This window comes from Eptatretus burgeri, chromosome 8 (genome assembly GCF_056783735.1).
Source record: "Eptatretus burgeri isolate ZD-2024b chromosome 8, Ebu_testis_v1, whole genome shotgun sequence".
Lineage (NCBI taxonomy): Eukaryota > Metazoa > Chordata > Myxini > Myxiniformes > Myxinidae > Eptatretus > Eptatretus burgeri.
The window spans coordinates 90,434,285-90,448,434 of NC_140968.1; the positions used below are offsets into that span (position 1 = coordinate 90,434,285).

Consider the following 14,150-nt stretch of genomic DNA (forward strand, 5'->3'; position numbering starts at 1 on the left):
GCTTCACCACAACCACCGCTTCACCACAACCGCCACGACCTTCCCGTCACACCTCGCCACCGTAGCATCGCCACCGTTCTTGCCCCGCTGTGGGTACCGGTGTTGGACTCATGCAGAACGCGCGTCGAACAGCGTGTACAAAATCACGGATTTTCTGCTTCAAAAACGGATCAAAAACGACACACGCCCACTTTTTGCCGTCCAATCGGTGAGCGAGGGGCGGGTGGCCCGCCCCCAGGGCGATCGATATATGCAAATTTGTGGATCAAAAAGCCTTCACGCCCACTTTTTCTCGGGCCAATGGGGAGCGAGGTGAAAGGTCAAAGGGAGGGGGTCAAAGGCGAAGTTACGGGGGGATAAAAGGACCGTGTTCGTCAGTCAGAGGAGGTCGGAGAGTCAAGAAGAGGAGAGTCGGAAGCAGAGGGTCAAGACTTCGCGGGCGGTGGAGCTGCTCGTCGTGTGCGTTGGAGTCGGAACGGAGGGGACGGAGCTGTGGAAAGGCGGCGACACCAGACGAGGGGGTGCTCGCGTCGTGCAGGAAGCTGCACCCGAGGGAGGCCGACAGCGCGACCTGGCCGAGGTGGAGACGCTCGTCGCACATAATAAAGATCCTCTATACCCCGAGCATCAGCAACCCCCTCCTGTTTCCCCCCGCGCTGAGATAGTGCGACCAAGGGGGCCCCGTTCCCACCCCCCTGCCAGGCACTGTCCACGAGGCCGCGGGTTGCGGGGCCATCGCCGCTCCGCGTCTCATCACCAGACGGGTAGGCCCGACCCGGTCTCGGCCTCAGGCCTACCTCATTCTTGGGGGATGTTCTTTTCCTTGGTTTTGGGTATGTGTTGTTGGCGCCGTCTGTGAAGTAGAATTGTATTCGTGTTGCCGTGTGCTCGGTAGTCGGTATTAGCTCTGCACTGTGTTTTCACTTTTATGTTTGCTTTTTGTGTAAATGGAATTGTGTTTTCTTTTTTTTGTGTGCATTTGGTGGAATTGTATTTGTGTGCTTTCCGTTCGTCGCGAATAAATGTGCTTTATTGTTGAACTGTTCTCCCGCTTCGCTTCGTCTTTTCCTCCATTGAATCCCCATCTTGCTTCACGTAAAGGGTTGGTAGTGGGCTGAATACGCCCGATAATTAATCGAACCGTCGAGGTCGACGATAACACCGCTCGGTTATTCTGATAGTACGGAACGGGTCGCTTAAGTGGCCCGTGTCCGAAGTCGACCTGCGGCGAGGTGCGATCGCCCGGTCTACCCTCCGCGTGGGTACTTAGGTAGTTCGAATTTGGCGAGCAACCCTATCCCACGCGGGGGCTGATTGGCTCGATCGCGGTGAGACCGAAAGGTCCACCCGTGACTGGTTCCCGGCGTTAGTCCGAGAGGGTCACGACTGGATTGTCCGTCCGGTGGGCGACGTGCCGCGATTCGAGTTACGTGGCCGTCGCACGCCGGCGGGCGCGAAATCCGCAACAATATAAAGGAATAGCAAAGGACATTCAGAGATTCAGACCCTCACTTGGACTTGTTTTCTGTGGCAAATAAATGGAAGGTTGTACTAATTGAAAGGTCATTAATTGCAAATGAAATGTCTAAATGGTCTAGTTCTAAATGTGTAAAAGTCAAAAGCCTGAAAAGGTGTAAATGTCAAATGGTCGAAAGGTAAAAAGGTTTGAAAAGGTCTAAAGGGACGGAACTGTCTGAAGGGGACTAAAGGGTATTAAAATGCCTAAAATGGGTCGACAGGGTATTAACAGGTCGAAAAGGTGTGAAGTAGTCTGAGGGTCTTCAGAGTTCTAAAGGGTTGAAGAGGGTCTCAAGGGTCTTTGAGGTCTAAGGGTTCTAAAGGGAGCATCGGGGTCTATAGGGTCCATCATGTCTTTAATGGTTTTAGGGTTTTAAAGGATCGTAAATGGCCTTAGGGTTCTAAAGGCTGTAAATAATTTTAGGGGTCTTATGAGTTTTAGGGGTTTTGTGGTCTTAATGGGTCTCAGGGTTGTAAAGGTTCGAAATGGTCTTCGGGTTCCAAAGTGTCCAGTGTAATTGATACACTTACGTTCTGTGCGGAGATCCAAAAAAAAACGAGATGGTATTCATAGAATACTTCCCCAACACAGTCTTGATAAAGAGTTGGTGTGAGCCAACTCTTCTGGCAGCAACTTTATAATTAAAAAAAATTAAATTCAAATCAAATGGAAGACCAAATAAAATAGGTACTGCAATGGAGTCCATTAGAAGAAACCGAACAAGCAAAAAGCAAAGATCAAGTCATTAGGAGGAACCAAGATAGGACTCGGGATTTCAACTGCGACTCTACATTACTCTCAAACCCATCCAGGTGCAGCCACCAAAAGAGCCTCATTAAAATAAATAAATAAATAAATAAATAAGCAAGCTGATTCAAAAAATTAAATAATTCTGGCTGCCAGACCATGCATCTCATGAGGTTGAAATATAAAACATATATTCCCCATCAATACTAGATCAAAACTTTGAAGTTTCATGTCAAATGATGCAGCGGTTCAAGAGAGAGCATTTTTAAAATATTTTCTTTAAATCCAATATGGCTGCCAAACCTTGCGACCTATCAATTATTCATGAACGCCACGGTATCCCCAAGACTTGAAGAACAGATGTCTAACGTTTCCCCTCGATCTGTCCAGCCGTTCTGGAGAAGAGGGTTTTTTAAAGGCTTTTGGGTAACTCCTATAAGGCTGCCAAATCGTGACCTATGACATCATAGGTGAGGAACTGCTTGTTCCTCATGGATAGGCAGTCATACCTGAAAGTTTCTCCCCAATCTGTTCAGCCATTTCGGAGAAGTTTTTTTTTTAATATGGCTGCCGTATCACGTGACCAACGACCATCAAAAATTTTCTGTTGACCAACCTACCCCGAGATGACCTTCAAAAATTTTCATACTTACAGATGTAGCATTCTTGTATGCAATTATGACGTTATCATGAAGGCACCGAAAACATCATTTAAAAATATATATCAAAAAAAAATCACATCCCTCATGGGGAAGGAGTACGTGATATGTTCCAAGTTTCAATTTTTCCCATGAAGTGGTTTCGGAGATACAGAGGGTCAACGTTTCTCCTCCCCCCCCCCACCCTCCAACATTGCTGCCATACCACGTAACCTATGACATCGTAATTATCATTAAAACATTCCACATGAGTATTGGGACCTGTGGTGTAAGCTTTGTCTCAATCCGACAAGCAGTTCCAAAGAAATGGGAATAACAAAATGCAGACTCGCACATACGTACGTACATATAGGACCGGTCGCTTAACCAAGGTTTTCACTTCATGAACACGAGCTGAATAGACCCGAATGCAACACCCTCTCCTCTGACGAGCATAACTAGAATGGCACTGGGTAGAGTGCATACCTCCACCAGGATGAACAGTTTACGTTGTGTATCCCACTGATGCACCAGATCTGCATCTAAATCTTAACCAACATCAAATTGGCTTGTTCTTCTCACCGACCCAATTCACCGACCAAGTTTTGTAATAATCCATCCCTAACATTGTGCCGTATATCATTTTTGGCCCCATCACTCAATGTTGAAGAATCAAATAAAATAAAATGTCATAGCCCCTGCTGTTTTTGTAATTTGCTGCACAGAGTTAAAGGGCTAACCCATATTTATGTACAACTAAAATGGCCACCAGTCTACCAGTGAGTCATCTTTGATCAGATCACAAAATAAAGTGAGGTGCAAGTTTACGCCATCATGTACTGTGCTTGTGCAACGTTTGAACAAAATCGGACCATGCATGTCTGAGAAATGCTTGAGGACGTGTTCAACATCGGGTTTTTTTTTTTTTACAACTAAAATGGCTACCAGTCGGCCATCTTGGATCTGATGTCGAAAAAAAAAAAACCACTTGCATCTGTATACCATCATCATGGGCGTCGATTGCTTTTGAAAAGTGGGGGGGGGGGGACATTGCATGTCCAGACCACGAAGCCCACTCCGTGCCGGCGTGGACACAGCAAGTCTACCCTTGCAAATTTTTGATTTTATATGCTCGTTGACATGCTGCCTTCTGATCACACAAATCCCTTAAAATAATCTGACCATCTATCGACCATCTTTTTATCAAATGTAAGCAGACGGAGCGAAATTAATTAAACATTAATCATACACATTTTGGGTGTCAAAGAAATACATATATATTTCTTTGATGACACTTGAAACTTTGAAATGTGTATGATTAATTAAATGATATCTATATATATATATATATATATATATATATATATATATATATATATATATATATATATATATATATATATATATATATATACATATATATACATATATATACATATATATACATATATATATATATATATATATATATATATATGTATATATATATATATATATATATATATGAAGAATTGTTTATCAAGCCTCCTCACGACCCTTGAACTGATTCACAAAACATAAACTGAAAACTAGACTGACATACAAATTGATATTACACGAGTACGGTCAACTTACCTTAAAACTTGCCAAAAATATGAACCCTCTTGTCTGCCGATCCAGTTAAAAACTTTGTAGCAATGTCTTGGGGGTCAAGTGCAGTCAGACGATCTCGGTGAACATGACAGATCATGAGATGGTTGAGGCGATGTTGGGTCATTGTGGAACGTAACCAAGTCTTCATACGTCTGAGTGCGCTGAATGACCGTTCAGCTTCGCATGAACTTCCTGGGGAAACCAATAGAAGCCGAAGCAAACGTTCTACCTGTGGGAACATTCGACGGACTTCCGGCACCATGTCTACAAATATCTTACGTAATCCTCAACAGATGAACCACTGAACTGGTGACGAAAGAAGCCAAGTTCTTGCTCTCGGGAATCTGACAGTTCGGGATATTTGCGGACTATTTGTGGTTTGAATGACCCAGACAGGAGCATTTCACCCAAGTCCCTATACTCCATGAGGTCGGTTGATGTGAAGTACTCGTTCAAGTTCTCGGATGTGCTGTCGATGACTTTAAAAAAATTCAACTCTGTATACCTCCTCTGCAGAATTGGCAGTGTATTCCTGCGTGCCTCCATCAAGTCTCTTCGGAAGCTTGCGCTTACGAGGGAGGGTCACTGGATCTAGTTGGCACTGCTGGAGCTTCTGTTGTGCTGCTTCGAAAACCTCCTTAAACGTCTGGTCGGTACGGAGAGATTGGAGATTCTGTGCAGTTACCTTTGCAGTGGTAAGCATACCAGAGACGGTAACTTGTGAACCCTGAAGTGCCTTATTGAGGTATTCAAGGGATTGGAGAATGGGCAATGATGCAAACAGACCGAGAACACACTTTCCTGATGAAAGACAGCTTCGAATACCGTTGGCTCGCGATGCCGTGTTCGTACCAAAGTCATCACTTGCTTGTTGAAGGGCATCTAGTACAGCTTCATAGTTATAGTGGGGCAACTTAGCTAAATATAGCATAACAATTGTGCATTTTGTGAGGAAAGCACCAAGTTTGGCACACTAGTAGCCTATCATATTATGAACAGATTTGGATATTGGGGCATCTCAAATTTTAATGGCAGTGGAAAATGGCTGCCACAGCCATCAGCGGCTGAATTTGAGATGGCCCAATATCCAAATCGGTTCATAATATGATGGGCGACTAGTGTGCCAAATTTGGTGCTTTCCTCACAAAATACACAATTGTTATGCTAAGTTGCCCCACTATTATCCAATATCGATTTCACTGCAGGAGAACGAGTTAACCAATGCGTCATCGGGCAAATTGGCCTCAGGCGTGTAGGGAAAGGAGTGTCAGCATCGTCAGCGTGGATATTCAAGTACAGATGCTTGCATTTTCCAGAGTTGTTGTAGATGTTGCTGAGTACCTGGACATAATCAACGGCGTCTCTTATGAACGGTGCAGTTTGTAGGGCTTTGGATGTAATGAGTTGGGTGACATGAGCTCCACAGTGAACATAATTGGCCAGCAGTTGGAGTTTTTTTTTAGCTGTGCTTGACAGCCCTTGTACTTTCCGGACATGTTGCTTGCCCCATCGTAAGTCTGCGCTCTAAGGTGTTCAATAGGGAGTTGACACCGAATTAGGACATCCTGAAACATCTTACAAAGTGATACTCCTGTTGACGATACTTGGTAGAGGCCGATGAGATATTCTTGAACATCAAAGGAATCCGTCACGTAGTGCACACACACCGACTCCTGCTCATTACCCTGAATATCTTGCGTTCCATCAGTTACGATTCTGGACTGAGTGGACATTTCATTCACTTTACTGCAGATATTCCTGCGGATGGCATGACTCATCAACTGTAGAATTTCGTTCTGAATTTCTCCACTTGTGAACGTCATCTTCCTTGACAGCCACGTCTTGAGGTTTACATCATCCTCGGCCCGCAACTGTAAGAGCATTTTGAAATTCCCTTCAGAGGCATCCTTCCCACGAATTGCAAAACCTTGTTGGGCTAAATATTGCAGTGAGGTGATAATCTTCAGAAGTGCTGACCGTGCAGATCTTTGCTCTTCTAGCAGTTTGCTGCTCAGCTGCACATGGACACCAGGTTGACTTCTGCGACATTTCAGATTTTCAGAGGCAAGCCTATGTGTGTTTGATCGTTCGTGTTATCTGAATTTTTCTGTAGCCTTTTTCCAGTTCCGAAAGCCCTTTGAGACAAATGCGTCTTCTGCACAGCGGGTAATTTCGGTAAGTTTTTCACGAGAAGCGTCCGTACAGGAGTGATAGAGTACACCGCTGATGCCCTGATCAAAACGAAGTCACGGAAAATCTTTGAACCACTGTTGTTGAAACTTCAACTTTCGGTTTGGCAGTATTTGGACTAGGATACAACTGACATCATGAGGTTGAAAAGGCTTATCTGTGAAATTAGGCCAAGTACTCGCACATGCACCCTTTTCTGCTATCTTCTCCTTTGAATCGTCCACCTTTTTCTGGGAACTTGATTGCTCCAGGAGAGTGGTCAGGGATGTGCTACTTGATGCTGTCGCGAAAAACTTTCTGATATCCATATCCTCTATGAAACGAGAAGGGAATTACATTTCAGTTGAATAAATTTTGACATGTGAATTATAAGGGTTATTTTTGCGTAACAGGGCATTTTTAAGGTCAACATACTTTTGGCTAGGTCACTATACCTCCAGGCACAATGTTGACATGTGATAAGCTTTGCGTAGCACATGTATTACTAAAAGAGCACCGATACGAGTTCAGTTCTTAATTTAGCATCTGACCTCCCAATTTCGCATTCCATTACTCGCTTAGTTCCCAGCTACGCGCTAATTACTTTTATTACTTTTGGTTAGGGTTAGATACCCTGGTATTTTATTACCTGGGATTATTAATATTCATCATTTTATTTAATTAACCAATGAGCTAAAGTTGAGTGAGATGATGATGATATTATTGGTTCATAGTTAGCATCATCGTTAAAGATTGTGTTCTTGATTTGCATACCATCAAAAGGGTTCACCAAAGGAATGAGCTAAATCAGTTGTAATGTGAACATTTATGTAATTCTTTACCTCTCACAAACCATGAGACCAAGAGACGAGGGATTAAGATCTGTTGCCGTCAGTGTCGGCCTCACGGGGAGGGGGGATTTAGGGGGGGGCAATGCCCACCCAGATTAGACTTTGTGCCCCCCCAGTCCAGATTGGCCAGTCCAGATTTTCTGAATAGTTATTGTTTTGTTAAGGTGTCAACTGAACTTTTAGCCTATACTTGTAGCCTTTTTTAAAGCACTTTCACTGTGTTGTTTATTGTATAGGTGAGCATTTGCTTGCTATATATAGGGGTGTTGAAAAATAAAGTGCCCCCCTTTTGAAAAATGAATGCCCCCCTGATGATTATAGCCTGGAACCGGCACAGGTTGCCGTCCGGACGTGCACTCTCTTCTTTCCAATTATTGTACATAGTTTGTTGATTTGTAAATACGTTCATCATTTCCACGAGTGCGTGCCCGTACGTGCAAAAAAAAACAAAAACAAAAAAAAACAAAAACAAAAAAAAACACACAACTGAAACCGCATGCCTTTGTTTAAGTATAGTGCGTGCCCGTACGTTTTGTTTAAGTATAGTGCGTGCCCATATGTTTTATTTAAGTATAGTGCATGCCCGTACGTTTTGTTTAAGTATAGTTTGTGCCCGTACATTTTGTTTAAGTATAGTGCATGCCCGTACATTTTGTTTCAGTATAGTGCGTGCCCGTACGTCTTCTTTAAGTATAGTGTGTGCCCGTACGTCTTGTTTAAGTATAGGGCGTACCCGTACGTTTTGTTTAAGTATAGTGCGTGCCCGTACATTTTAAGTATAGTGCGTGCCTGTATGTTTTGTTTAAGTATAGTGCATGCCTGTACATTTTGTTTAAGTATAGTGCGTGCCCGTACGTTTTGTTTAAGTATAGTGCGTGCCTGCACGTTTTGTTTAAGTATAGTGCATGCCCGTACATTTTGTTTAAGTATAGTGCATGCCCGTACGTTTTGTTTAAGTATAGTGCGATACAAGTTAGAAAGGTGAAATAAACCATTTTTGTCGCGAAAGGGGCCCAGAACCGTTGCGGGGTCGACACGGTGAACAAGAATCTGACAATCCTCCTTATTATATTTTCAACGCTGCATTTAAAATCTCTAATTTAATCATTCTAAATCACACAGTTTAATGAGACACCTTATTATATCGGTCTCTCCTTCGTCTTCGTCCTTGTGCAAACGGAAAAAAATTATTCAGATGATGGCGGAAGAGAAATTCTTTCCGGAACGTTATTTTTCCCAGTAGAAATTGCAAGCCGCGGCTAAGCTACTAAGCCTAAGCCTTTTTTAATCGTATTTTCGAGGTAATCTCATTACTACCCCATAGATACTGTATAATCCGAGAACAGAATTCAAAAATAATTTTCCGTTCGTTTGTCTGAACCGCTTAAGGCCCAGTCACACCTTGACGTTTTAGCCAACGTATGCTGATTTTTGAATTTTTTTTTCTAAAACGTTGGCACACGTTGAATACGTTATGGGTAAGTTTTGATAACATTGAGAGCACGCTGAAAAACACTGCCATACGTCGTTGTACGCTGGCTTTAAACGTTGTACTTTTCGGTTGTCCTCAAATTTTTGCATGCTTGAAATTTCACAACGTATGCCGGCGTATGACTCACACGTTCCGCTACGCTGGCCACAAGTTGTATGCACGGTCTGCGATCGTTGACAGACGTCAACACATGCTACTTGTAAGTTAATCATAAGTTGAGACACGCCGAGGTAATGTTTAGCGTACCCGAAACTTATTTCTAACCTATGATTAACGTGTTATTGGCACGTTACGTGATCGTTGCCACACGTCGACAAACGTTACTTTTAAGTTACTCATAGGCTGAAAGACGTCGGTATAATGGATCGTCCTTGCGTCAGCATCCACGGCCACGGCCAGGACACTTATTTGCAGCATTCTTCAAACTTTTCTTCGGCATGACGAGGATGTTCACACTTCGATGTCTAGCTTGGCTGTGATTCCAATTGTCCATCGGCAGCGTCTATTTAAAATAGTCGAGTTTGAGCGTTTTAACATGTTCAGAAGAAACGCTTCAAATTTCCAAACCCCAGTGTCAAAAAACAAAGGCGAGTGACAGCAATTTAAATCGTTCATTGTAAACAATGAAAATAGTTGAGTGGTACCGTTTAAAAGTCGTTGAGTGTAAAAAAAAATCCAATTGTTGAGCGCAAGCGTTTACTTTCAATAGTGGGGTTTGAGCGATTTAGCACGTTCAATAGAAACGATTAAAATTTCCGAGCGCCAGCGTCAAAAAACAAAGGCGAGTGACAGCAATTTAAATCGTTCATTGTAAACAATGAAAATAGCTGAGTGGTACCGTTTAAAAGTCGTTGAGTGTAAAAAAAATCCAATTGTTAAGCGCAAGCGTCAACTTTCAATAGTGGAGATGCAGCCATTTAAATCGTTGAGTGGCAGCCTATGAATAGCAAACCCCACGTCACCGGCAAAGATAAACTGCCGCACGATATGGATAAGTTAGGCTATCGTTGGGCATAGTTTGTGAACGCCGGCTACACGATTATTATTCATTGGTATACCGTATCTCTAAGTTATCGAAGCGCTCTATGCACATTATTAGTTCATTTTGCATTTGTCCAACCTGTTATGAATAGACCTAAATCGTAAAAACAAGCCATAGCTCATTGTTGAAAAAGCCCCATAAAAAATTAGCCGCGAAGAACTTCGAACAATGGTGCAAAGATGTCTCCTACCCGTGGACACGCGGACGCAAGGAGGATCCATCATAACCCACACCCTCCCCCTCACACTCACCTACTACTGCCAACATGAACAAACTACTACTAATACTGATACTGATACTGTTACTGCTGACATGGACATCGACTCAAAAAGGACTCAAAAACACTGTTGGGTTCCCCTTTTATGAACACCATTTTTATATACCAATTCCCAAAATCGCTGGGAACACGTCTTTATATGGCAGTTGTAAGTTAGAAACACGTTCATTTATTTTTTTTGTCGACCGGAAGACGTCATTGGAATACGTCAACATACGTCAATGTGTGTTGGGACTACGTAAAGAATTGGTTCAAAGCACGTCAAACATAAGTTAGAAATAAGTTTCGCGTAAAAAAAGAGGTTACCGCGACGTGTTTCGATTTATGAGTAGCTTATAAGTAGCCTTTGTGGACGTGTGTAAGCGTTCGCATATCGTGTGTACAACTTATCCCCATCGCATGCGGAACGTGTGTCATACGCCAAGTACGTCGTAAAATTTTGAACATGTTTAAAATTTCTTGACGTACTCTACTTACTACGACGTATGATAGCGTACTTTAGCGTTCTACTCACGTATACCAAACTTACTCATACCGTATTTGACGTGCCCCAACGTTTTAGACACATTTTTCTTAGGTCGGCATACGCTGGCAAGATCGCCAAGGTGTGACTGCGATGTTGTCACTTCCATTTCTACGGCAGTTATGATTCGAATCGTTGTGCGTCAGCCTTTTAATAGGCTACGTCACGACATCGTCGGCGATGCGTGCAACGCGCTATGCCTAAGTTGGACTATCGTTGGGCATCGGTTGTGTAGGCCGACAACAGGTTCAGCATTCGTTGGTATAAGTTATCTATAACACAACGAAACGTTCTGTGTCCGTTACTAATGCGTTATACATAAGACCAAATCGCTATGAATACTTCCGAATCTTTAAAAAAAAAAACATCAAAAGTTCAACGTAAGCCAGCGTTTTACATACATTTTAATACGTTGCCATCGCTGGCTAAAACGTCAAGGTGTGACTGGGCCTTAAGGTGCATTTTGCATATTTTTCAACAGCTAGCTTTTAAAATCTGTAATTTAATCCTCACAAGTCCGACAACCAAATAATACATCTCGTTTTGTAGGTCTATACCTCCCCTAAGTCCAAGTACCGATGAAAAAATTATTTACATGAACCACCGCAAAAGCGAGTGAATCAGCACATTTTATATTATGTTTCCCAAGTATTCAAAGCTAATTTAGTCGCCAAAATACCCACTTTCCTTCGATTTTCACCCGGTTTTCAACGTTGGGATTTAGGCCACTGTTATCGACTGCGAAATATGAAAACAGAATTACAAAATTTCTTTCTGTTGGTTCGTGCGAGCCAGAAGAGTGGAACCGCGTCATCCTGCACAGGCTCCACCATCTCAATCAACATACCAGGCCGCAAAATCTTTTATTGCCTTATAACTCGACGGTGCAAAGTCACAAAAATTAAACACACGCATCATCGTGCAGGTAATAACATCAGGCATCCAGCGATATAAGTTAGAAAGTTGAAATAAACTATTTTGGTCGCTAAAGGGGCCCCAAGCCGTTGCGGCCTAACACTCTCCGAGGCGTGGCGCTCCGGGCCATGAAGCCGCGATTTCTTGAAACACTCATAAAATGACGATACAAAGTCCGAAAACGTCCAAACATGCCTCAAAATGTCCAGGTCACGTTCCCTGTTAGTGGGTGAACAATCCAACACTTGGCGAATTCTGCTTCGCAATGATAGGAAGAGCTGACATCGAAGGATCAAAAAGCGACGTCGCTATGGACGCTTGGCCGGTGGGAGACCATGGCTTGGGAAGCACGGATTCTCAATGTTGAATTGTTAACCTATCATCTTTAATAGAACTATAATAGACCAATAAAACTTTAATAGAGATTAAAAAATTTATTCTTGTATTCGAGGAGCATCTCGGCCTGGTTGTACTTGAGCAGCTCGTTTTGTGTTACGTAACTTACTTTCAATTAAAAAGTGGGGGGGGGGGCAATCAATATGTTGTCCCCCCCTTGATAAAAAGTGGGGGGGGGATGTCCCCACCCCGTCCCCCACCAATCGACGCCCATAACCATCATGCGTTGTCTTTGTGCCAAGTACGAATAAAATTGGTCTATATGTGTCCGAGATATGGTTGCAGACGCACATACGGACATGAAAATTGAGACCAAATCCATAAGCCCCCGTATAGTGGGCATACACCTAAGTTACACCAAAGTCTAATGGGGGCTAAAAATTCAAGTATCCGCAACCGGATTAGGATCTACACAAAAAATCGAAAAATTTCGGCCTTGTGACACATCCAACCTGTCCACCAAATTTCGTCCAAATCCATCCACAACTGTTTGAGACATCCTGCTCACAGACAAACAGGGGGGGGGGGGGGAAACATAATTTCCGTCCACCTTCGGTGCTGGAGGTGTAATAAATGGTTCCACTCTTAAGAATGCAGAATTACTGGTTACATCGAAACAAACTTAATTTTTCGATGGAAGTTTCATGTTCACCTGGCCAGGATCTTTTCCACCAAAAATGTCATTGTGTAGGCAGTACTGGATAGTAGTGGTAAATAGGGTATAGCTTACTGAGTGAGACTTTGAATACATTATGTAACTCCATAAACTTTCCTTCAGCCAGACAAATTGTCAATTCCCACCATAACCAAGAGTAATAAAGCAACACATCAGCAGCAGTCATGCCCTGGTAATGATGCAGCCAGCAGAATTAATTCATATTTTAATCCTGGTGTCAAATTTGTCCCCAAAAAGAGTGTCAGAAAAAAAATCTTCTTGATCCATTAAGTGCAAAGTCTCGGCTCGTGTAAAAGGGAGTCGGGAGTGGGGGGAGGGGGTGGTAACAGAGGGTAGAAAGCTGACACACTGACAATGGAGAAGCATGTGGCTCGACGGGATGAACGAGCAGGAGGGGAGAGAAGAGGGAGGAAACGTAGCATGCTGCAAGTAGACAGGGAGGGTTAATGAAGACAGAAAAAAGAATCACAAGTAAGGAAAAGGAAGGAGGATGGCATGAGTGAGTAGCACAATGCCAACTTGAAACCCTGGAGGGACCAGTGGGATTGAACGGACTGAGGAGGAAGGTTCCACAAGTGGGAGAAGAAAGGAAGAAAAAGGAGTGTAGGGGAGCAGTATTCCTGGATTTTTGGAGTTGCTGAAAGAACACATGTGACCTGGAGGGACTGGGGTGTGACGAAGGGATGGAAGAGCAGACGGAGGACGAGTGCAGAGGCAGTAAAAAAAACACAAAAAAACAGAGACCATCAACCTTTCTCCAATGAGAGAGCAGCAGGCTATGCCTCTGCTTCTTTGAGGGAGATGCCTTGTTTTGTCATTTCTCACTGTAATTTTTTTTTAACAAGATCAACTAAAGTGGTGTCATTGGTACTTTTGTGTCTTGATAAAAGTGTCACCAGGTGGGTGATTTCGGTGACGTGTGGTTGCAGGGATTTCCTGGGCAGGTGGACAAGCTCAATGCCTGGTGTTGGCTTCATAGTTAGGGTGGTGGGATTGGGATCCAAGTCTCCTGAGTTCAAATCCCACCTTTCTGTTGAATTAACACCAAGTGGGGTTGATCCAGCCTGTCATCCTTTCGAAGTCGGCAAAATGAGTGCCAGCTTGCTGGTATCCCGTGTCGGAGCGGAAACTCGTCCAGGGTTGTGCCCAATAGCCAAGGAGACTGCTTAGGCAGCACCAACGCTCTGCACAGAGTATGGTCCCAATGGATGGATGTACAAGCGCAACGCTACAGCTAGGCAACAATCCTGAAATGATGTAATTTGTGGGGAAT

General features: G+C 43.4%; 1 long non-coding RNA gene across 4 annotated transcripts in view; it reads right to left on the reverse strand.

The window, feature by feature from the left end:
- LOC147022253 (uncharacterized) overlaps positions 1 to 14,150 on the reverse strand; it is a 136,375-nt gene that overhangs the window by 120,773 nt on the left and 1,452 nt on the right. The window lies entirely within an intron of this gene.